This window comes from Dasypus novemcinctus, chromosome 10 (assembly GCF_030445035.2).
Source record: "Dasypus novemcinctus isolate mDasNov1 chromosome 10, mDasNov1.1.hap2, whole genome shotgun sequence".
Taxonomy (NCBI): Eukaryota; Metazoa; Chordata; class Mammalia; order Cingulata; family Dasypodidae; genus Dasypus; species Dasypus novemcinctus.
This window is the reverse complement of record NC_080682.1, coordinates 11618107-11642119: the sequence shown is the minus strand read 5'-3', so window position 1 is coordinate 11642119 and position 24013 is coordinate 11618107. Positions and strand designations below refer to the sequence as shown.

The following is a 24013-nucleotide window of genomic DNA, read 5'->3' as shown; positions in this document are numbered from 1 at the left end:
TATGGAACCCTGTTTTAAGCATGCTGTATTAATTCAGTTATTTAATCCTCCCAAATCCCGAGGTGTAGCTACAATAACTACCCCACTTATAGAGGGACCCTAGGTGTAAAGAGCTGACGGAGTTACCGGCAACTCCAGCCAGAATGTCGAAGTGGTTCCGGTTAGTAGTAGACTTTTATTACTGAAACCAACCAGCATTAGTTCATCGGTCGTTTGTGATAAACACCTATGCGGACACGTACATTTTACAAACATTTATTAAACACGATGTGTTCTCTATGACTTCATTTAAAAAAAATCCACTACAAAGAGAATTTCAAAAAGGGTTGATGTCAGTAGTATGGAAGGAATTGAATAAGCAAAAAAAACAAAACAAAACTGGTGCTCTTGACAATTGGAGAACAGGGGGGCTTTCATTAAACATTTATTCTTCTGATATTTATATGTTGAGCACTTAATAGACAACGGGGATACAAGAGGGAACAAAGCAATCCTCCTTGGGCCTTCCGGGAGGTTATATTTTGCTGGACAGATACAGATAAGCAAACAAAAAAATACTGTCACGAAAAGTAAGGACTATGGTAAAAAAAAAAAGTTAAGCAGGGAAGGGAAGAGGACTACTGGAGCAGAAGAGAAATAGTCATTTCAGTGTCAGAGAGGACCTCTGATAAGGTGCCATTCAGACAAAACTGAAGGAAAGGAAGGAGGGAGTCATGTGGGAGAGTATAGCGGAATTGGGGCACTGGATCGGACATATGGATTTGTAGGTAAAATTACCTGTTGTGCTTTGGAGTTATTCAATAAAACTGGGGAAATTTTATGTATGTCAAGGAGAGATTGAAGTTTGGTGAAAATAATGCAAGTTTCATTGTCATGGAATAGATGAATTTTGAACATTTTTTGCTTTGATTAAGAGTAGAAATGGACCATTCCATAAGAGAAGAATGGCATGGTCAAGTTAAATGAAGCTTGTCTGTCTCTATCCGTGTGTAACTGGAGCTGAATAGCTGGGATGTCAAGAAATGGGAACCAAGGTGAAATAATTGGTGGAAGACATTGAATACTAATATATTAGAATTTATTAAATGATTTCCATGATAGGCACTGTGCTAAGTGCTTTATATATATACCTCCGTTTAAAAAACATACAGTAATTATTATTAGCACCCCCATTTTACAGATGAGAAAACTGAGTATTAGTTTGTTACCCAATGTCTCACAGCTAGTGTGGCAGAGCTGGGATTTGAATCAGTGTCTATTTTTGACTCTTATGAAAATTTATCCAAAACTTGGAAATAGGTAAATGTGATTACTGGGTGTCGTTTTGATATTGTAACACAGACCCACTCTCTTACCAGGTATGTCTTCCAGGTTTTTGGCCACTTTGGAAGAAAGAATTTAAGGACACACTGTAGCAAATTAAGCAAGCAAGTCAAAGAAAAAGTGAAAGTACTTTTACTAGTGAAAAGCACTCTTACTAGTGAAGAGGTGCCACCTGTTACTCTGGGCTGGAGTTTAAGTAGGGATGAAACAAGGGCCTTCTTGTCTTGTGGCTTCAGTTGGTAGGGAAAGGGTTAGGGCCTGTGTGTTCTCTTATCACCAGTTGGGCAGAACAAAATGTTATCACTTATTTTCTGAGTTTCCTCAGGCTTGACTGCCAGCAATAGCTCAGCTGCTTTTTTTTTGTTGCCCCTGAGGTGTGCTCATTGCGTACCCCTCCTCGCCCCTTTCCCAATTCCCTATTCAACCCCATCTGAAGATTTTCTGATTTTCTAGGGGTATGTACCTGGTTTTGACTTCCTTTTTCCTTTTTTTTTTAAGTTTTATTTTTATTTATTTTCCCACGCCCCCTCATTGTTTGCACTCACTCTCTGCTCTCTGTATCTGTTTGTTGTGTGCTCTCTGTGTCTGCTTGTCTTTTTTTGTTTTTTGGAGACACCAGAAATGGAGCCCGGGACCTCCCAGGTGGGAGGGAGGTGTCTGATCACTTGAGCAACCTCTGCTCCCTGCTTGTTGTGTCCCTTATTGTGTTTCTTTGTTGTGTCATGTTGAATCAGCTTGCTGCACCAGCCTATCACGTCAGCTCCCTGTCTTGCTTGTCTTCTTTAGGAGGCACAGGGAACCAAACCTGGGCCACCTCCCATGTGGTAGGCAGGTACCCAACTGCTTGAGTCACATCTGCTTCCCCCATTTACTTTTTTTTTTTAGGAGGTTAAACCCAGTACATTGTACATGTGAAGCAGTCACTAAACCACTGAGTTATACCTGCTCCCCCCATTTACTGTTAATTGGATATTTTACAACTCTGTAAGATTGCCTTGTATTAAGATTAGCCAGTTTTGTTTGTTTGTTTTTTTTCGAGGTACCAAGACTGGGGATTGAACCTGGGACCTTGTTTTTGGGACTGTGGCGCTCAACCACTGAGCCACATTTGCTTCCCTGAAGTTGGTTCCCTTGTTTGTTTGTGTATTGTGTTTTTTGTTGTTGTTGTTCCTAGGAGGCAGTGGGAACTGAACAGAGGACCTCCCATGTGGGAAGCAGGCGCCCAACTGCTTGAGTCACATCTGCTCCGTTGTTACCTAGTTTTGTTTTGTTTTTTAAAGATTTATTTACTTTGTTTTTTATTTATCTCCCCGTCCCCCACGTGGTTCTCTCGTCTGTCTACTCACTGTTTGCTCGCTTTCTCCAGGAGGACCTGGGACCTCCCACATGGAGGTGACTGCCCAATGGTCTGAGCCACATCTGCTCCCTGTGGACTGTGGAGTCTGTTGGCTTGTGGCATCTGCTCATTTAGGCATCTGCTCATTGCAGCGGGTATGGCATCTGCTCATCTTCTTTAAGAGGCACCGGGACCTGAACCTGGGATTTCCCATGTGGTAGGCAGGTGCCCAACCTGTTGAGCCGCATTTGCTTCCCAGCCATTTTTTTTTTTTAAGATTTATTTTTTTATTTCTCTCCCCACCATCCCGTTGTCTGCTCTCTCTGTCCATTTGCTGTGTGTTCTTCTGTGCCCTCTTGCATTCTTGTCAGTGGCACCGGGAATCTGCATCTCTTTTTTGTTGCATCATTTTGACGTATCAGTTCTTTTTTTTTTTTTAAAGATTTATTTATTTATTTAATTCCCCCCCCCTCCCCTGGTTGTCTGTTCTTGGTGTCTATTTGTTGCTTCTTGTTTCTTTGTCTGCTTTTGTTTCTTTTGTCCGCTTCTGTTGTCTTCAGCGGCACGGGAAGTGTGGGCGGCGCCATTCCTGGGCAGGCTGCACTTTCCCTTCACGCTGGGCGGCTCTCCTCACGGGCGCACTCCTTGCGCGTGGGGCTCCCCCACGCGGGGGACACCCTTGGGTGGCACGGCACTCCTTGCGCGCATCAGCACTGCGCCTGGCCAGCTCCACACGGGTCGAGGAGGCCCGGGGTTTGAACCGCGGACCTCCCATATGGTAGACGGACGCCCTAACCACTGGGCCAAAGTCCGTTTCCCTGACGTATCAGTTCTGTGTGTGTGTGGTGCCACTCCTGGGCAGGCTGCACTTTTTTTGTGCGGGGCGTCTCTCCTTGCAGGGTGCACTACTTGTGCATGTGGCTCCCTGCATGGCAGGGCACTCCTTGCACACGTCAGCACTGTGTGTGAGCCAGCTCACCACACGGGTCAGGAGGCCCTGGGTTTGAACCCTGGACCTCCTTCCTATATGGTAGGTGGATGCTCTATCAGTTGAGCCAAATCCACTTCTCCCCAGCCAGTTTCATATCTACCTATTAGCAAATTTATTTATATCAGTGTTCCAGACTGATGGACCCTAATTCTCCTTTCCTAGAATTAATTGAGTTGAATAAAGTCTTTGGCCTGTATTCTTATTATATTTGTATGAGTCATATTTTCAAACTATATTTCAACAACCCCTAAAGTATACTGTTCCATTTATTTAGTTATTCAGAAAGTACTCACTGAGAGTCAGGATTTAAGAAATCTGACTCCAGAGAAGGCGTTTTTTCCTAAAACCATGCCTCTCTCTAGCTCAGGGGTTCTTAAACTTTTTTCTTCCCATGGGCCCCTTTGACAGTCATGTGAGAACCATGGACCCCTTACTAAGTTCACACTATACTGTGTATTATTTAATAAATATATCACACCCACATCAACACATCCACGCAAGAATGTTTTTTTGAATTTCAATTCAAGCTCACTGACCCCTTGTTAAGAACCCCTGCTCTAGCTATCCATTTGCCACCACTTACCAACATCCTTTTTTAACTGTTAAAGGGCTGTTGATACCTGCCTATTAGAAATGCAGATTCACAGGCATCACCAAGGTTCCCAGTGACCTATTAAACCCAAAAGGCACTTTTCAATCCTTATCTTGACTTTCAGCAGCACTCATCCTTTCAAACCAGTTCCTGTTTCTTGAAACATTCTCTTCCCACAGTGTTTCCAGATCATTGCCCTTTCCTAGCATTCTTCTTGTATTTCTGACTCCTTCTTAGTGATCATTTGAAATGTATTTTCAGGCTGTTGTAGATGTTCCTTCACCTGTCAGTGTCTGTCCCTCCAGTTGTGTTCTAGGCTCACCTTTTTTTCCTCCATCTGCCCTGATCACCTTATCCACTTCTGTGGTGATTTTATTTTATTAAAAAAAATTTTTTTGAGGTGCTGGGGTCAGGAATTGAACCCAGTCCTCGTGTGTTGGAAGCTGGCATTTAACCACTGGGCTACACCAGCTCCCCCAAGTTGTTTTTTTCGCTTGCTTGCTTGCTTGCTTGCTTGTTTTTAGGAGGTACTGGAAATTGAACCTGAGACCTCTTATATGGGAAGCAGGTGCTCAACGACTTGAGCTACATCTGCTCCCTTTCTATGTTTTTTTGTTAATTAAAAAAATGTATTGAAATGTATCTCTCGTACATAAGCAATAAGTATAGTAGAAGTTGTGAACCTACTAAACAAACATGCATAAAATCATGCCGGGCTCTCATACTTCACCTCACCACCAGTACCGTGAATTGTTGTGAAACATTTTAACAAATGATGAAAGAGCATCCTCAAAATATTACTATTTAGAAGGAGATATGGCTCAAGCAGCTGAGCACCCGCCTACCACATCGGAGGTCCTGGTTTGGTTCCCCATGCCTCCTAAAGAAAGCGAGCAAGACAACAAACTGACACAAAGGGGCTGGTGCAGTGGGCTGATGCAAGAAGATGACGCAACAAAGAGACATAGCTAGGAAACACAGAGACACAAAAGAAGCAGGGAGTAGAGGTGGCTCAAGTGATTGGGTGCTTCCCTCCTACATGGGAGGTCCGGGTTAGGTTCCTGGTGCCTTCGAAAAAGAAGATGAACAGAGAACAGACAACAAGCACAAAACAACAAGGGCTGGGGTGGGGGGAGAGAAATAAATAAAATAAATCTTAAAAAGAAATTACTATTAACCAAAGTATCTTACATTTGGTGTATTTCTCCCCCAACCCACCCTATTATTATTATTATATTTTTATATCATTCATACATGAACATACATAAACAATAAGTGTACAGAACAAGTTTTGTTTTTTTTTTTAAGATTTATTTTCTTTATTTCTCTCCCCCGCCACCCCCCCGGCCCCAGTTGTCTGCTTTCTGTGTGCACCCACTGTGTGTTCTTTGTCTGCTTCTGCTGTTGTTAGCTGCATGGGAATCTGTGTCTCTTTGTTACGTCATCTTACTGCGTCAACTCTCCACGTGTGGGGCACCATTCCTGGGCAAGCTGAACTGTCTTTCGCGCTGGGCAACTCTCCCCATGGGACGCACTCCTTGCGCATGGGGCTCCACCACGCGTGGCATGGCACTCCCTGTGCACATCAGCACTGCACATGGGCCAGTTCCACATGGGTCAAGGAGGCCCGGGGTTTGAACCATGGACCTCCCATGTGGTAGACGGATGCCCTATCCACTGGGCCAAGTCTGCTTCCCTAGAACAAGTTTTGAACTTACAAAACAAGCATGCATAACATCATACAGGAGTCCCATACATCAACCCACCACCAACACCTTGCATTGTTATGAGACATTTGTTAAAAATTATGAAAGAATATCATCAAAATAACTATAGTCCATATCTTACATTTGGTGTATTTTTTCCCCAACCCACCTTATTATTTTTAAAATATATTTTTATTGCAGAAGTTGTGAACTTACAAAACAATAATGCACATGTGAGGAATTCCCATACAACACCCCTTTGTCAACACACCATACCATGGTGGAACATCTGTTACAGGTTATAAGATAATATCAGACTATTATTACCAACCATGGTCCATAGCATACATTTGGCACACTCTTTTCCATACTCCCCCATTATCAATAGTACATTTTTGGCATAAATGCGTGACTATTATAGTATTGCTGTTAACCACAGTACATATGTCATTCCAGTTGTATTTTTCCCATGCTTTCCACATTCCTGCCACCCTGCAATAGTGACATACATCAGCTCTAGCTCACAGAAGGACACTCTTGCATCTGTACCATCAACCACAATTCTCATCTGCCTCTGGGTTCACTGTGTTATTCAGTCCCTAGATTATTCTCTAGCCTTCTTTCTTTTTTTTAAAGATTTATTTTTATTTACTTAATTTCCCTCCCCACCCCTGTTGTCTGTTTTCTGTGTCTTTTTGCTGCGTCTTGTTTCTCTGTCCGCTTCTGTTGTCGTCAGCGGCACAGGAAGTGTGGGTGGCACCATTCCTGGGCAGGCTGCTCCCTCCTTCGCGCTGGGCGGCTCTCCTTATGGGTGCACTCCTTGCGCGTGGGGCTCCCCTACGCGGGGGACACCCCTGTGTGGCAGGGCACTCCTTGCGCACATCAGCACTGCGCATGGGCCAGCTCCACACGGGTCGAGGAGGCCCGGGGCTTGAACCGCGGGCCTCCCATGTGGTAGACGGATGCCCTAACCACTGGGCCAAAGTCCGTTTCCCATAGCCTTCTTTCAATTGACATTTATATCCCCAGACTAACCCTTCCAGCCATATTCCCATTTATAAACCAGCTGTTACTATAATGCATCATCATCATCAGCTCTATACATTTCCACACTTTTACAGTATAGTTAATTAAAACTTTTACATACATTAAGCATCAGTAGTCCTCAGCCCTCCTCTTAACTTCTTTAATTTTTTTTAAGGTTTATTTTATTTATTTACCCACACACACACACACTGTTGTCCGCTCTCTGTGTGTTCTTCTGGGTCTGCTTATCTTCTTTGTGTCTCTTTTTGTTGAGTTATCTTGCCATGCCAGCTTGCCATGCAGGCCAGCTTGCCTTCACCAAGAGGCCCCGGAAATCAAACTCTAGATCTCCCATATGATAGATGGGAGCCCAATCCCTTGAGCCACATCTTCTTCCCTCTTAGCTCCTTTTAGAATCTACCACCTGGGAAGCAGATGTGGCTGAAGTGATAGAGCTTCCACCTACCATATGGGAGGAACTGGGTTCGATCCCTGGGGTCTTCTGGTGGAAAAGAAGAAGAGAAAGCATGCCCATGTGGCAAGCTAGCACCCATGCGAGTACCTGCATGGTGAGCCAGTGCCCACACGAGTGCTGGTGCAAGTGCCCATGTGGTTAGCCAGTGCCTGGTGCAAGTGAGTCACACAGCAAGATGATGACTCATCAAAAGAGAAACAAGGGAAGAGTCAAGGTGAAGCGCAGAAGAAACCAGGAACTGAGGTGACGCAATTGACAGGGAACTTCTCTCCCCATCAGAGGTCTCCAGGATCGAATCCTGGTGAACCCTAGAGGAGAAAAAAGAGAAGACAACACAGACAGCAAAAACAGCAGGGCAGGAGGAGGGGAAGGGGGAAAATAAATAATTCTTATATATATATAAAAAGAATCTACCACCTACTGCTAGGTCTTGAAAATGTTTTCCTACATTTTCTTCTAGAAGTTTCATGGTTCTTGCTTTTATGTTTAGGTCTTTGATCCATTTTGAGTTAATTTTTTTTATAAGTTGTGAGATAAGGTCCTCTTTCTTTCTTTCTTTTGGATTTGGATATCCAGTTCTTCAGCACCTTTTGTAGTATGGACCATTCTGCCTGAGTTGGATGGGTTTGACAGGTTTGACAAAAATCACGTGACCATAGATGGAACCATCAATTTGATTCCATTGGTCTATGTATCTATTTTTATGCCAGTACATGCTGTTTTTACCACTTAGCTAGTTAATGTGATTTAAAGTCCAAAAGCAAGAGTCTTCCTACTTTGTGTTTCCTTTTTAAAATGTTTCTGGCTATTTAGGACCTCTCACCCTTCCAAATAAATTTTATAATGGTGTTTTCCATTTGACTAAAAAATGCTGGTGGGTTTTTTCTTTTTAAAGTAATCTATTGAAGTATATCACTCATACATAAACATACATAAACAATAAGTGTATAATAATAGTTGTGAACTTACTAAACAAACATGTATAACATCATACAGGACTCTCATAACTTACCCTGCCACCAATAACTTGCACTTTTGTTAAACCTTTTTAACTAATATTAAAGGGCATTGCCAAAATACTACTACTAACCAAAGTATTTTTCCCCCAACCAACCCTATTATTATTATCTTTATATCATTTATATATGAACATACATAAACAATTTATAGTAAAAGTTGTGAACTTAAAAAGCAAACATGCATAACATCATATAGGGGTCCCATACATCAACCCTCCATCAACACCTTGCATTGTCATGAGATGTTTGTTACAAATTATGAAAGAATATTGTCAAAATCTTACTACTAATCATAGTTCTTATCTTACATTTGGTGTGTTTTCCCCCCACCCACCCTATTATTATTTTTATGACAGAAGTTGTAAACTTATAAAACAATCATGCACATGTGCAGAATTCCCAAACAACACCCCTCTATCAACACATCACACTGTGGTGGAACATTTGCTACAGATAAGATAATATCTGATTGTTACCATGTCCATAGTGTACATTTGGCTCACATTTCCATGCTGGCTCATTATCAACACAGTACATCTTTTGCATAGATACAAGAATATTATTGCTGCTAACCACATTCCACAGGTCACTCCAGCTGAGTTTTCCCCACACTTCTCCACATTCCCAACACCCTGCAGTAGTGATGTACATTTGCTCTAGCTCACAAAGGATACTCTTCCATCTGTACCATCAACCACAATTCTCATCCACCTCTTGGGTTTGACAGGCTAGTCAAAAATCACTTGACCATACATGTGAGGGTCTGTTTCTAAACCATCAATTTGGTTCCATTGGTCTATGTGTCTGTCTTATGCCAGTACTATGCTGTCTTTACCACTATAGTTAGGTAATATGATTTACAGTCTGGAGATGAGGGTTCCCTTTTCCTTTTTATGATGTCTCTGGTCTCTTGCTTAGAAATTCTCTCAGTTTCTGTTCATCTGTGAATATTCTAATCTGGCCCTTATTTTTGAAAGACAGTCCTACTGGATATAAGATTCTTGGCTGGAAGCTTTTCTCTTGTAGTATCTTAAATATATCACACCACTGTCTTCTTGCCTCCATGGTTTCTGGTGAGAAATCAGCACTTAATCTTATTGGGTATCCCTTATATGTCATGCATTACTTTTTTCTTGCTGTTCTCAGAATTCTCTCTGTCTTTGGCATTTGACATTCTGATGAGTATGTGTCTTGGAGTTGGTCTATTCGGATTTTTTCAGATGGGAGTACATTGTGCTTCTTGGACATGGATATCTACGTCCTTCAATAGGGTGGGGAAATTTTCTACCATTATTTCTTCAAATATGCCTTCTGCCCCTTTTCCCTTCTCCTTTCCTCTGGGACACCCATGACATGTATGTTTGCATGCCTTTTGCTGTCATTTAGTTCCCTGAGACCTTGTTCAATTTTTTTCATTCTTTTCTTTCTTTTTTTAAGACTTATTTATTTCTCTCCCCTTCCCTCACCCCCCCCCCCTTGTCTGTTCTCTATTTGCTGCATCTTCTTTGTCTGCTTCTATTGTTGTCAGCGGCACTGGAATCTGTGTTTCCTTTTGTTGCATCATCTTGTTGTGTCAGCTCTCCGTGTGTGTGACACCATTCCTGGGCAGGCTGCGCTTTCTTTCGCGCTGGGCGGCTCTCCTTACGGGTCACACTCCTTGCGCGTGGGGCTCCCCTATGCGGGGGACACCCCTGCATGTCAGGGCACTCCTTGCGTGCATCAGCACTGCGCATGGGCCAGCTCCACACGGGTCAAGGAGGCCCGGGGTATGAACCGTGGCCCTCCCATGTGGTAGATGGACGCCCTAACCATGTGGCCGAGTCTGCCGCCCTCATCTGTTCTTTTGTATGTTCATTTTCAGAGGCCATTTCTTCAAGCTCACCAATCCTTTCTTTTGCCTCTTCAAATCTGCTATTATATGATTCCAATGTTTTTTTAATTTCATTTATTGCATCTTTCATTCCCATAAGATCTGCTATTTTTCTATGTATGCTTTCAAATTCTTCTTTGTGCTCATCCATATATTCTTAATATCCTTAATATCTTTAGCCATTTCATTGAATTTATTAAGGAGATTTATTTGAACATCTGTGAGTAGTTGTCTCAATTCCTTTTTGTCATCTGGAGGCTTATCTTGTTCCTTTAACTGGGCCATAGCTTCCTGTTTCTTTGTGTGGATTGTAATTTTTTTGTTGGTGTCTTCACATCTGGATTACTGAAGTATTTATTTTGGGTACAGTTTTTCTCTTTAGTTTAGGACTTTCTGCCCTTTCTCCCTTGCTGGTTGTGCAGTACGAGTCAAGGATGTAGTTGGTACTATAAGCTGTGGAGGTTCAAGCTGCCCTCATTGCGCCAGGGACCGATGAAGCTTCTCCCAACTTTCTCCTTTGCTGGGGGAGGGGGGTAGGGACAGAGTCACAGTTGTGTGGAATAATCCAAGTCATGTAGGCCTAGATTGTAGTTGTTCAGAGAGACTGATGAAGCTTCACGCCCCTTTCTACCCTGCCTGGGACAGGGATGGAGTTGCAGGTGTGGGCAGCAATCTATGCAGTGCAGGTCCAAGATGACTGTGGTTGCCCCAGTAGACTTCTGATTTTCAGTCTGTGCCAGCCAAAGATACCTGCAGTTACCTGTATAATCTGGTGAAGGGCCGGCCAGCCTCTTCCCTGCTAGAGGCGGGGCTGAAGCCTAATCTAGGGCTGCAAGCTGATCTGGGTGAAAGAAGCTGGTTCCTACCTTCATTGAGAGTTTCAGTCAGCCCAGCTTCCCCTCAGGCTGGGGATGGAGTCAGAATGGTGCCACTGGCTCTTTCCGACTTGGGCAGAGTCACACCCCAGCTGTTCCCAGGGTTATATCTAAGGCAGCTGAGTCTACCAATCAGTAACTGAAATTGGCAGCCAGCCATCTCCTCCTCTCCTCTGTTTGGGAAATGGAACTTCCAATTCCAGAAACACAACAGCTCCTGGGGCAGCTTGTGCCACCAGAGTAGGATTATCACCGGCCTCCATGAATTGGCTGGTAATTTCCCAGAGAGGCTGGTGCACGTCCCTGCAGCTTCCTCCCTGCTGGAGGTAGGCTTGAGGCTTAGGCTAGAGCTGGAATCCAATCTGGGTGGAAAGAAGCTGGTCCCTACCCGCACTGTGATTTTCGGTCAGCCCCACCTCCCCTCAGTAAATTACTCACCCACCCCAGTGACCAACCCCCCTTATTACCTTCTAGCATTTTTCTTCCAGCCCACTTCAGTCTTTTAAAAAGCTGGCTGTCCTTTGTTTTAACAGAGTTGAGTTCTACACTCTCTCTTGCTAGAGCAGCCCCTGAATAAAGCCCACTTGCCTGTTTAACATTGTCTGGTGCAGTTTTTTCTTTGACAGCTCACTTCTCAGACCCATAATCCTTCATTGCTCCTCCACTGTCTTTAGGCTAAAGCCCAAACCCATCAATAAAGCCGTTAAGATCCTTGCTTCCCTGGCCAGTTTCCTTACCACCACCCCCTCCCCAAAACTGATCCATCGGTCCCTACCCACCATAAACTCCCTAAGGTCTGAGATCTAGTCTGTGTAAAATCATTACTGTATCCTTGGCAGGGTACAAGACACAAAGTCGGACTTGAAGTATATTTTTTTCTATAATTTAAAATTTTTTTTTAATTTAGAGAGGTTGTGTATTTACAGAATAATCATGCATAATCTATAAAATTTTGAATAATCTTTATTAAAGAAGTTGTAGGCTTACAGAAAAATGGTGCATAAAATAGAGTTCCCATTTACAACTCTATTATTTACACTTGCATTGGTGTGCTACAGCTGTTACAATTCATGAAAGAGCATTTTTATAATTTACTATTAATTATAGTCCATCATTTACAATAGCGTTCACTGTGTTGTACAATCCTATGGGTTTAAAAAATTTTTTATACTAATAACTTATATAAAACGTAAAAATTTCCCCTTTTAACCACATTCAGATATACAATTCAGTGCTATTAATTACATTCATAATGTGCTATCATCACCACTATCCATTACTGAATGATCTTTTTTCCAGCCCTAAATCATTGACCATCCCACTTTATTGAATGAGCTGTCTCTTAGAGACATCTAGAGTTTGCTCAGGGAGCAACCCTACCCACTCCTGGAAGCAAGAGGCACCATCTTCCTTGAGGAGGAGGAGGAGGAAGAGGAGGTGTAGGGGGGAGGAAATGCAAATGACAGTGTTTTGCCAAGAGCTGGGAGCTAAGACAGCTACCTCTCTAGAGAATAAGGCCAATTTGAGAACAGTTTCTTGGATTGTAGAGGAGTGTGACATTGGGGAGCCCTTCCAGGGGTGGATGAGCCTCGTATCTGGGGAGCTGAGGTTATGGAAGATTATAGGAGCCATTTTACACATTGTTTTTGTGGATCAGAGTGAGAAAGGTTTGGAATGGGAAAGGTTGGCCTGGAATTGGTGCTGGTAGTATCCCTTCCTGGCCTGTTGGCTAAGATCAAGTGAAGTATTTGTTCTTGTCAGGGTAATACCCAATATGTCCTTTATCTCAGGAGAACATGTTGGCTTTTGGAGCAGGAGGTGGAACAGGAGCTTTCTCCATTCACTCTGCATCACACTGCCACTACAGTTCTCTCAGGAATGGTGCACCCCCTGGGAGATTTAGTTCTTAAACTACATTTAACATTGTGCAAGTTACGGCTGCTTTAGAAAGATGAACGTAATTGGACTGTGCAGCAGACAGTGCTAGGCTAACTAGTGCTTTCTTGTCATTGTGGGAAAGGCAAAGTAGGACCGTCTGAAACTGTTCTTTCCCCCACTTCAACCACTTCCTCACCTCCTGTCTGCTCCTTAACCCACTGCATTCTTGTACCTGTCCCCATTCCTCCACTGATACTGCTTTCGCTGAGATCACTAGATACCCCTTTTGCACTCAGTCCCAAAAGATGCTTTTCATCTTCCTTGACCTTGCAATAATGGCCTTTGACATCTTGACCTGCCTCTTCTTCTTGAAGCACTCTTGACCCTTGGTTCCTGGGGCACTCCTCTCTTAGATTTCTCTTACTTCTGGACCACTTCTACTATCTATTCCTTAAACAGTTCTCAGGGTTCTGCCTAGGTCCACTTGTTCTTATCACCCAGTATGCTCTGCTCTGGCCAACTTAAGCTTCTCTACTACCTTGGCTTCATTTACCATGTAATATTCTGCCATCTTCCAAATCTGTATCTCAACCCAGGATCTCCTGTGCTCCAAACATCTTCATTAGGATAACCTATAAATCTTTCAGTTCAACTTGTCTAAAACTGAATTCCTCACAAATCTGTTCCTTCTTCTCTGTGCACTCTTTTACCCAATTGTCCAACCCATACATGTGGTCTTGTTTTTTTTTTTTCTAAAGATTTGTTTTTTTATTTCTTTCTCTCCCCTTCCCCCCCGCCTCCAACCCGCCGTTGTCTGCTCTCTGTGTCCATTCACTATGTGTTCTTCTGTGACCGCTTCTATCCTTATCAGTGGCACCGGGAATCTGTGTCTCTTTTTGTTGCGTCGTCTTGTTGTGTCAGCTCTCCGTATGTGTGGCGCCATTCCTGGGCAGGCTGCACTTTTTTTTGTGCTGGTGGCTCTCCTTATGGGGCACACTCCTTGCACGTGGGACCCCCCTACATGGGGGACACCCCTGCATGCCAGGGCACTCCTTGCCTGCATCAGCACTGCGCATGGGCCAGCTCCATACAGGTCAAGGAGGCCTGGGGTTTGAACTGCGGACCTCCCGTGTGGTAGGTGGACACCCTATCCATTGGGCCAAGTCCATTCTCTACATGTGATCTTTATCCCCACTGCTACCAAACTGTGAATGCCCTCTGGCTAGAGACCACCAGGAGCATGCCTGTACTTGAAGAGGTTGGGTTGGCTCCTTGTTGCAGCAATGAAGAACACACACCCTGGGGAACCATGGGCTGTCTGAGAAGGAGGGTGTTAGAAAGAACTTGTGGGATTTGGTAGGTGGTAGGTAACTTGGGGCAAGCTTTACTTTGGATGGGATATTGTCAAGAAGTGGGATGATTCTATCATTGGGTATCTTAATAAATCTTGTCTAGAGAGAAGGAAGCCTAGAATGAGGCTAAAGCTGTAATTGGTAAAGAAGCAACTGTCACTCTTATTAGCTAGGGTAAGGAGCTGTTTGGTCATTTTTGTGATTTGGACAATGTTTGAGTTTTTGTCATGTGTTCAGATGTCACCATGGAGTGGTCTTGTTTTTTTTGTCTTTGTTCCATCATGATCACAGAGTGGCCTTGTCTGATGTTGCTGGTCTGTGAAATTGTTGATGTTCAGTTTGAGAACACCAAGGCCGGGAAGTGAGTGCCCGGCCTGCTCCTCGGAGCCTGGAGACTGAGCTGGTAGGGTTAGACAGCTCCTGGGTGTGAGGCACTGCTTTTCCTTTTCTCAGAACTCTAGCTCAGGCCATTCATTCCTGGATTTCCACAACAGATTCCTAACGTGCCCCTTCTAATATTTTCATCTCATTGCAGCCAGAGTGACCTTTCTAAATAAAACATATGATTAAGTCTTACTTCTCAGCTTGAAATCCTATGTGCCCCTCCTTTGTTCTACGTGTAAAATCTGATCTGCACCCACCAACGGTGCCAACAAGGCTGTTTCTGTTTTCAGTTCCATTACTAGGACTACTTCCTCCCTGTCCCTACCACCTCAAACTCCCTGAGGTCAGAAATCTTATCTGTATAATTTATTTTATCCCTGTCATGTAGGTATTAGTCTGCCAAAGGGGTGCTGATGCAAAGTACCAGAAATCCATTGGTTTTTATAAAAGGTTATTTATTTGGGGTAAAAGGTTACTGTTACAAGGCCCTAAAGAGTACAACTCAAGGTTGCTTTCTTACCAAAGTTAGTTGCCGTGTGTTGAAGCAAGATGGCCGGCACAGGGCTTGTCTCTCAGGGCTTCCTCTCTCGGCATCGGGCTCCAGGGCTTATGTCTTTGGCATTTCTATATCAGCTGCAAACCATCAGGCGAATGGCTCATCTCTCTGATCCCCAGGATGAAACGATGACAGAGTGCTCACCCTTCCTGGGTGTCTTCTTGCATGAGTGTCCATTTATATAAGCCGACCAACGGGGCAGGGACTCAACCTGAGTCACACCTTACTGACGTGGTCGAATCAAAGCTCTCATCTTAACAGGTACTTTAATCAAGGGCCCCACAACTGAATCCAATATGATGAAAGGGTATCACACCCAGAATAGACTAGTTTACAAACATAATCTTTCTCTTTTTGGGATTCACAAAAATCTACAACTACCACAATGTAGAACAAGGCATGCCATTAAAATTCATTGACTCCCTGCCTTGTTATGAGGTAAGCTCCTGAAGACTTGGAAGAAATAGTTCTATCAAACAGCTTCCACTATGGCTGTCAGAGGATTCACATTGCCTCCTTACCATTTTGCTTCAGGGAATAGCTCTGCCCCCTCCCGGCAGCAAAAGGCACAGCAAATGACCAGCTTTCTACTAGGAGAGACAAGATTCTCTATGGGGAAAAAAGGTCCAGTTTCTGAACAGTAGAGGAGTGTGCCATTGGGAGCACTCCCAGGGAAGGATTGAGATGATTTTGGAGGGTTGAGGATGCAGAATATTATAAGGAAGAGCTTTGATAAAAGCTGCTTTTGTGGCCATAAGTAAAGTTTTGGGAAGCAAGGCCTGATGTGGAATACTAATTGTACTGTCCTTCTTTTAGTCTTTGGCCTAAGATCAGAGGACTATCTGTTGCTATCATTATGTGATAAATCTTTTTTCTGAGGATATTTAATCAAGTGGGATTTTAGAACAGGGAGATTGAATAGAAGCTTGCTCCATCCATTCCAAAAGTTAACCTGGTATGAAGATAGTTCTCCCTTTTGGGGTAGATGTCAGTTAAAATGCAGCCTCTTGTGTTCCTCTGTGTCTTTTTAAAAAAAAATTTTAAGGTGAACTGCTGATTAGTCAGGATTCTCTAGGGAAACAGAATCAACAAGAGATATCTGTCAATAGTATGCGATTTATAAGAGTCTCTCATGTGACCATGGGGATGCACAAGTCTGGGTTCTGCAGGCTGGCTGCAACCAGGGGCTCCAATGAAAGTCCAGTGAAGGTTCTTGATGAGTTCTGGGAGATGCTGGCTGTCCAATGACGAGGTGGGAAATTCTCACTCCATGCTGGAATCACTTCCCTTTTTAAGGCAGTCACCTGATTGGATAAAGCATCATTCATTGCTGATGGCAATCTCCCTGATTGAAGTAATTGTAATCAGCTATCTTTGATTTACCACAGCAGTAAAGTCAATGGTGACTAAAGTCCATAAATGCCCTTGTAGCCCAGTGCTTGCTTGACCAAACAACTGGGCACAATTACCTGGCCGAGTGGACATATTAACCTAACCATCACAACTACTATTTCCTTTTTATTTCTTTAACATTATTTTTAAAAAACATATGCCTGATGTCTGTCTTGCATGTCCTAGTTCTTTAATTTTTAGTCCTGTATAGTATTCTAGATAAAAGTTTTCTACAGATTATTTTTCCCATAGTAATAGACACTTTTTCAGACTTCCAAATTTTTGCTAGGATCATCAGTGCTTCAGTGAGATCTTTGACATGTTACTTTGTGCACATGTGTGAGAATTTCTTCAGGGTATGACTAGGAGTGAAGTTGCTAGGTAATAGCTGTGGTATTTTCAATTCTACTGGTTGTTGCAAGTTGCTCCCCTAGAGTGACTGTCCAGTATATGTCATCATTTATGCAATTTCATATCCTTGTCATCACTTAGTTTTGTCAGATATTTTATTTTATATTTCATTTTATTTTATGATTTTTTAAAGATGTATTTTATTCATTTCTCCCTCCCCACACACTGTTGCTTGCACTCTCTGTCTTCTTTTTTTTTTTTAGGAGGCATCGGGAACCGAACCCAGGACCTCCCATGTGGAAGGGAGGCACCCAGTGGCTTGAGCCCCCTCTTTTCCCTGCTTGTTGTGTCTCTTGTGCTTCCTCACTGTGTCTCTTCATTACATCATCTCACTGTGTCATCCTTCTGCATCATCTCATTGCGTCATCTTGCTGCGTCAGCCTGTCGCATGTCAGCTTGCAGTCTTGCTCATCTTCTTTAGGTGGCACCTCAAAAGAAAAAAAAAAGAAAAAAAAGAAATGCAGTCTTAAAGCATATGAAAGCATGGATGAATGAACCTGGAGGACATTAGGCTGAGTGAAGCAAGCCAGACACAGAAGGACAAAAACTGTGTGATTGTGCTACTATGAACTAAATATATTGTGTAATATATTGTATGATTCCATTTATATAAAATGTAAATATGAATCAATTTTAAAGAAAGATTAACTTGAAGAAATTATTCATTATGATAAATGATATTTTAACAACAGCAACAACAACAACAAAAAAAACAAATTTGCTTAATTTCCTGTTTCTATTCTGTGAATTTTTTCCTTTTGGATAATTGGTCTTTTTTTAATTGATTTTTCATCATACTTCATATGTTTTATATAAAAATCTATTATTTTTAAAAATAAAATTGAAGCATATCATTCATACATGAACATACATAAACAATAAGGTATAGTAAAATTGGTGAATTTACAAAACACACATGCATATCATCATACAAGGCTCCCATACATCTCCCCACCACCACCACCTTGCATTGTTGTGAAACATTTGTTACAAACTGTGAGAGAGCATGGTCAAAATATTTATAGCCCATATCTTACACTTCTGTATTTTTCGCCAGCCCTCCCAATTATTAATACCCTATATTAGTATTATGTATTGTTCAGGAGAAAACCTTCTCGTATTTGTCCTGTTAACCACAGTCCATCATCTACCACTGGAATCCCTTTGTTTTACAGTCCTATGCTTTGTGCAATCCATTCAAAATATACACTCCGTGGTTCCCATTATCATCAGAGAGTTGTGTTGTCATCACCTCTATTTTATTTATATATTTTTAATTTTTAATTTTAATTAAAGTTAATATATCACATAGAATGTTACATTAAAAAAATAGTTTCCTATATAAAGCACAACCCCCACACCCCCATCATTTTTGTAAATTGTATTTTTTTGAAGATACATACATCACAAAAAAGGTTACATTATCTGTCAATTTTAAAACGTTTTCATTATCCAAAATATTGTTAATTTTATTAGTTTCAAATACTGTATCTTCTTCACTTGTGGCTTGTCTTTTCAGTTTTTTATGGTTTCAGTATGGTTTCACATATAACGGGTTTTTCCTCTTTTAATGCTGTAGTTTATCAGTCTTTTTCTTTATGGCTTTTACTTTTTTGTCTTAAGAACTTCCTTATCCTACTGATAGAAAGATGTTTTCATTTTCTTCTAAAATTTTTAAAAATGGCTGGATACCCATCTATTTTTAAAAACTTATTTTTATTAGAGACAGAAAAATCATGCAAAACCCATCATTTTTGTTTGTTTGTTTATTTAGGAGGTACTGGGGATTGAACCTAGGACCTCATACATGGGAATGGGAAGCAGGCACTCAATCACTTGAGCTATATCCGCTCCTCCATCTTTTTTTTTTTTTTTTTTTTTTAAGGTACCAGGGCAGGGATTGAGCCCCAGGACCTGTTATGTGGGAAGCCAGTGCTCAACCGCTCAGCCACATCAACTACCCTGAGATTTTTTTTGGTCTAGTTGTTATTGTTTTTTTTTTTTCTTACTTTTTTTTTCTTATTTCTTTTTGGTTTATTAAAAAATTTGTTTTCATTTTATTTTGTTTTTTGTTTTTAGGAGGCACTGGTAACCAAACCTGGGATCTCTTATGTGGGAAGCAGGCACTCAACTGCTTGAACCACATTTTCTCCCTCCTTTTTTTTTTTTTTTAAGATTTATTTATTAATTTATATCCCCCCTCCCCCTCCCACTCCCTGCTGTTTTTGCTGTCTGTGTCCATTCACTGTGTCATCTTCTGTAGCTATTTCTCTTTTTGTCTTCTCATTTTATCTACTCTAGGATTCACCAGGATTCAATCCCAGGAACCTCTGATGTGGAGAGAGTTTCCCTATCAGCTGCGCCACCTCAGTTCCTGGTTTCTGTTGCTCTTCACCTTTACTCCTCCCTTGTCTCTCTTGTTTGTAGCATCATCATCTTGCTGTGTGACTCACTTGCACAAGCACTGGCTCACCGTGTGAGCACTTGGCTCGCTGCATGGGCACTTGGCTTGCCACGTGGGCACAGGCTCACTGGTGGGCAGTGGCTCGCCACATGGGCACTCATGTGGGCACTGGTTTACGATGTGGGCACTCATGTAGGCACTCGGCTCACCACTCGGGCACTTGACTTGCTGCTCAGGCACTTGGCTTGCTACGCGGGCACTCGCATGGGTGCTTGGCTCACTGCACAGGCACTGGCTCACTTTGCAGGCATGCTTTCTCTTATTTTTTTATTTTTAATTGAAAAAAATTTTAACTGTCATTTTATTTTTATTTTTTTAAAGATATGTAGATCACACAAAATCTCTTCTTTTTCACCAAGAGGCCCCAGGGATTGAACCCAGGTCCTCCCATATGGTAGGTGGAAGCCCTATCTCTTGAGCCACATCTACTTCCTTTAGGGCACTTTTTGGTGGTTAAAAGAAGCTTGTGGATATGGGGTTTGGTTTTACTGCTAGTTGTATTGGAGTAGGGAAAATTTTTGTTTCCTCTCAGATTGGTTTCATTTTAGCCAATTTCTGTTTCTATTTTCTAATAGAAAAGGGTATTTCCTTTCCTAAGTGATACATTTCACCTTGAAAAAAAAGAATTTGTCTTTAATTTCTCTATAGTTCAAACTTTTTTACAGAGACAAACTGCTTTTATTTAATTAATTAATTAATTAATTAATTAATTTTTAAAATATGGAACGCTTCACGAATTTGCGTGTCATCCTTGCGCAGGGGCCATGCTAATCTTCTCTGTATCGTTTCAATTTTAGTGTATGTGCTGCTGAAGCGAGCACTGCTTTTTTTAAAAAATTAACTTTTTGTTTTGAAATCGCTTCAAACTTACAGGAAAGTTGCAAACATAATACAAAGACAATACATAGATCTTTAACATATCCCATTTAAGTTCTGCCCTCAAGTTCAAAAAACTTAACATTGCTATAAAGCACACAGTTCGTATTCCAATTTTTTCTCTTGTCCCATTAATGTCCTTTTAGGCATTTTCTCCTCCAATATTAGTTGTAGTCTGGGACCAAGTATCCCATTTAGTTGTCTTTGTATCTTTAGTCTCTTGTTTTTCAGTTGTGGTAACATATATACAGCATAAAATTTCCCATCGTAACCACCCCCAAGCATGTGATTCAGTGGCATTAATCACATTTAGAGTTAGGCTACCTCACCACAATCCATTACCAAAATTTTCCATTACTCCAAACAGAAACCCTGCACCCATTATGTCTTAACTCCTATGCCCCTCCTCTCAGCCCCTGGTTACCTGTACTCTACTTTCTGTTTTTGATTAACTGTTTCTTTTAGTTGCAGAGTGAGTGGTATTTCTTTTTTTTTTTCAAGATTTATTTATTTTTGCCCATCCCCTCATTGTTTGTACTTGTCGTAGTGCTATTTCTTTAGGAGGCACCAGGAACTGAACCCAGGACCTCCGATGTGGGAGAAGGGCCTACTCACTTGAGCCACCTCCGTTCCCTGCTTTGTTGTGTCTTTCATTATGTTTTCCTTCTTGTGTCTGTTGTTGCATCATCTTGTTGCATCAACTTGCTGTGCCTGCCCGTCGTGCCAGCTCACTATTTTCTTTAGGAGGAACTGGGAACTGCATTTGGTAGGGGGAGCTCAGTTGCCTGAGCCACATCCACTTCCTTGAGTGATATATATATATATTTTTTAAAGATTTCTTTTTTTATTTATTTCTCTCCACCCCACCCCCAGTTGTCTGCTCTCTGTGTCCATTCACTGTGTGTTCTTCTGTGACTGCTTCTATCTTTATCAGCAGCACCGGGAATCTGTGTTTCTTTTTGTTGCATCATCTTGTTGTGTCAGCTCTCTGTGTGTGCGGCGCCATTCTTGGGCAGACTGCACTTTGTTTCGCTCTGGGTGGCTCTCCTTACGGGGCGCACTCCTTGCGCGTGGGGCTCCCCTACTCAGGGGATACCCCTGCGTGGCATGGCACTCCTTGTGCGCATCAACACTGCGCATGGGCCAGCTCCACACGGATCAGGGAGGCCCGGGGTTTGAACCACGGACCTCCTGTGTGGTAGGCGGATGCCCTATCCATTGGGCCAAGTCCGCTTCCCGTTGAGTGGTATTTCAATTCAGGTTTCTTCTACTACACACCTTGCCCCTAAATGTTTCCTTCTCGATGTCTTATGCCCCCTTTCCACTTTATGAATATAAAAAATATTTTAAAAATGCAGTCAGTTATCTACTCTTCTATTTGGAAGCCCTAAGGCAGAGGTTTTTAACATGGGGTCGGAGAGCTTGAATTGAAATTTAAGAAAACATTATTCTTGTGGGGACATGTTGGTGTGGGTGTGATATATTTTAAAAATAATACACAATATAGTGTGGACTTAGTAAGGGGTTGGTGGTTTTCACCTGACTGGCAAAAGTCACTGGAACAAAAAAAGTTCAAGAACTCCTGCCCTAAGGCGATTTTGCTCTGAGAACCTGAAAGTGAGACTAGGTAGGACCTGGGAAAGGGATAGGCGGGGTTATTCAAATACTGAGTTACTTGTGCCAGGGAGTGGGGGAGAGATGTTCAAGAAGCCAAGTATTGACATCCAAGATTCCAACTTCTCCTTATATGCTTTTAGGATTGCATTGCTGGAAAGTTTTTAATATGTTGTTCTGGTACCATTTAGCTGTTTTGGAAGCCTGTGAAAACCAAGCGTGCTCAGAAACAAGGGTTTAAGTGACCATGAGTATGATGGGGACTTGTCAGTGAGGCCAGGCAATTTTACAACTCACAGAGTATCGCTTCTCGGCCTTTTGGCTAAGATCAAGTGTAGTATCTGTTCTTATCAGTTTAATATCTGATATGTTCTCTATTTGAGAACATCATGTTAAGTTGGTTTTTGGAACAGGGAGTTGGAAAAGGAGCTTGCTCCATCCATTCCACACATCAGCTTGGTATTGCAGTATTTCCAAGAATGGTGCATTCCCCTATAGGGGATTTTCTATATTGTAGAAGAAAAAAAGAGTAAGTTGTTTTGTTTATTTCCAACTGATCTTTGTTTTTTCTTACAGTCTTGTTTAAAGCAGAGGGATAGCTCTTTTTTTCTTTTAGTTAAAAAAAAAGTCTATAAATAGTGGTGTTCCTCTACTGTACCACATGAGAGGTCTATGCTACCACATGAGAGGCCCGTGGTTCAAACCCAGGGCCTCCTTGACCTGTGTGGAGCTGGCCCATGCGCAAGGCTGATGTGCCAAGGAGTGCGCGTAGGGGAGCCCCCCCCACACAAGGAGTGCACCCTGTAAGGTAGGAGAGCCCCCCCACACAAGGAGTGCACCCTGTAAGGAGTGCAACCTGCCCCAGAATGGCACCGCACACATGGAGTGCCTGCTGACAACAACAGAAGTGGACAGAACAAAGAAGACGCAGCAAATAGGGGGTTTTGAGGGTGGGAGAAGAAGCAATCCAGGAGGGAATAGAAGAGGTTGTAAAGGCCCCTGTGGCCTGTGAGGGACTTTCAAAGAACTGAAAGAAGGCCATTGTGTTGGGAATGCAAGGTGAGGGTGTGAGTGGGAAAGTAAGGCTTGAAAAGGGGAGTGGGGCAGAACTCTCAGGGCCTTGTTGATCATAGACTATAAAAACAATGGGAATCCATTGAAAAGTTTTAAGAGTGTGATGTCATGACAAGATTTGTTATTGGAAAAGATCATGTGGGAGAGTCATGTTTGGAGGATTCTTGGAGGGGAGCCAGTGGGTATGGGTGGCACAGAAGTTCAAGGAAGATATGAGCAAGTCATAATTCAGCTGTATTTCTGGTATTTAAGAATATTTAATAGCACTAACATATATGGTTTGTGCAGTACAATACATTTGCTATCTGCCCATTTTATTTTTTAATTTCTTTTAAAGGATTCAAATATCTTTTTTTAAAAAAGATTCATTTACTTATTTGACCCCCCCATCACCTGCCCTGTCTGCTCTCTGTGTTTGTTCACTTTATGTTCTTTCTGTGTCTGCTTGTATTCTCATTAGGTGGCTCTGGGAACCAATCCTGGGACCTTTCGGAGTGGAAGAGAGGCGATCATTCTCTTGTGCCACCTTAGCTCCCTGCTCTGCTACATCTTCTCATTGTTTGTCTTCTGTGTTTCTTGTTGCGTCATCTTGCTGTGACAGCTCTCTGCGTTGGCTGGCACTCCCACACAAGATGGCATTCCCACGCGGGGCGGCACTCCTGTGCGGGGCTGCATTCCTGTGCAGGCCAGCTTGCCTTCACTAGGAGGCTCTGGGCATGGAACCCTGGACCCTCCGTATGGTAGACAGGAACCCAAGTGCTTGAACCGTATCTGTTTTCCTCTGCCCATTTTATAAGAC

The 24013-nt window shown here is 42.4% G+C and overlaps 3 non-coding genes across 3 annotated transcripts; 2 read left to right on the top strand and 1 right to left on the bottom strand.

The window, feature by feature from the left end:
• The first annotated feature begins 12922 nt into the window (after positions 1-12922).
• LOC111759710 (U2 spliceosomal RNA) lies at positions 12923-13105 on the top strand. The gene has a single exon (XR_002793610.1). It is a non-coding gene; the product is annotated as a U2 spliceosomal RNA (small nuclear RNA).
• Positions 13106-20364: 7259 nt separating this feature from the next.
• Positions 20365-20471, bottom strand: LOC111759711 (U6 spliceosomal RNA). Its single transcript, XR_002793613.1, has one exon. It is a non-coding gene; the product is annotated as a U6 spliceosomal RNA (small nuclear RNA).
• A 1971-nt stretch (positions 20472-22442) lies between these two features.
• LOC111759709 (U2 spliceosomal RNA) lies at positions 22443-22633 on the top strand. Its single transcript, XR_002793609.2, has one exon. It is a non-coding gene; the product is annotated as a U2 spliceosomal RNA (small nuclear RNA).
• The last annotated feature ends 1380 nt before the right edge of the window (positions 22634-24013 follow it).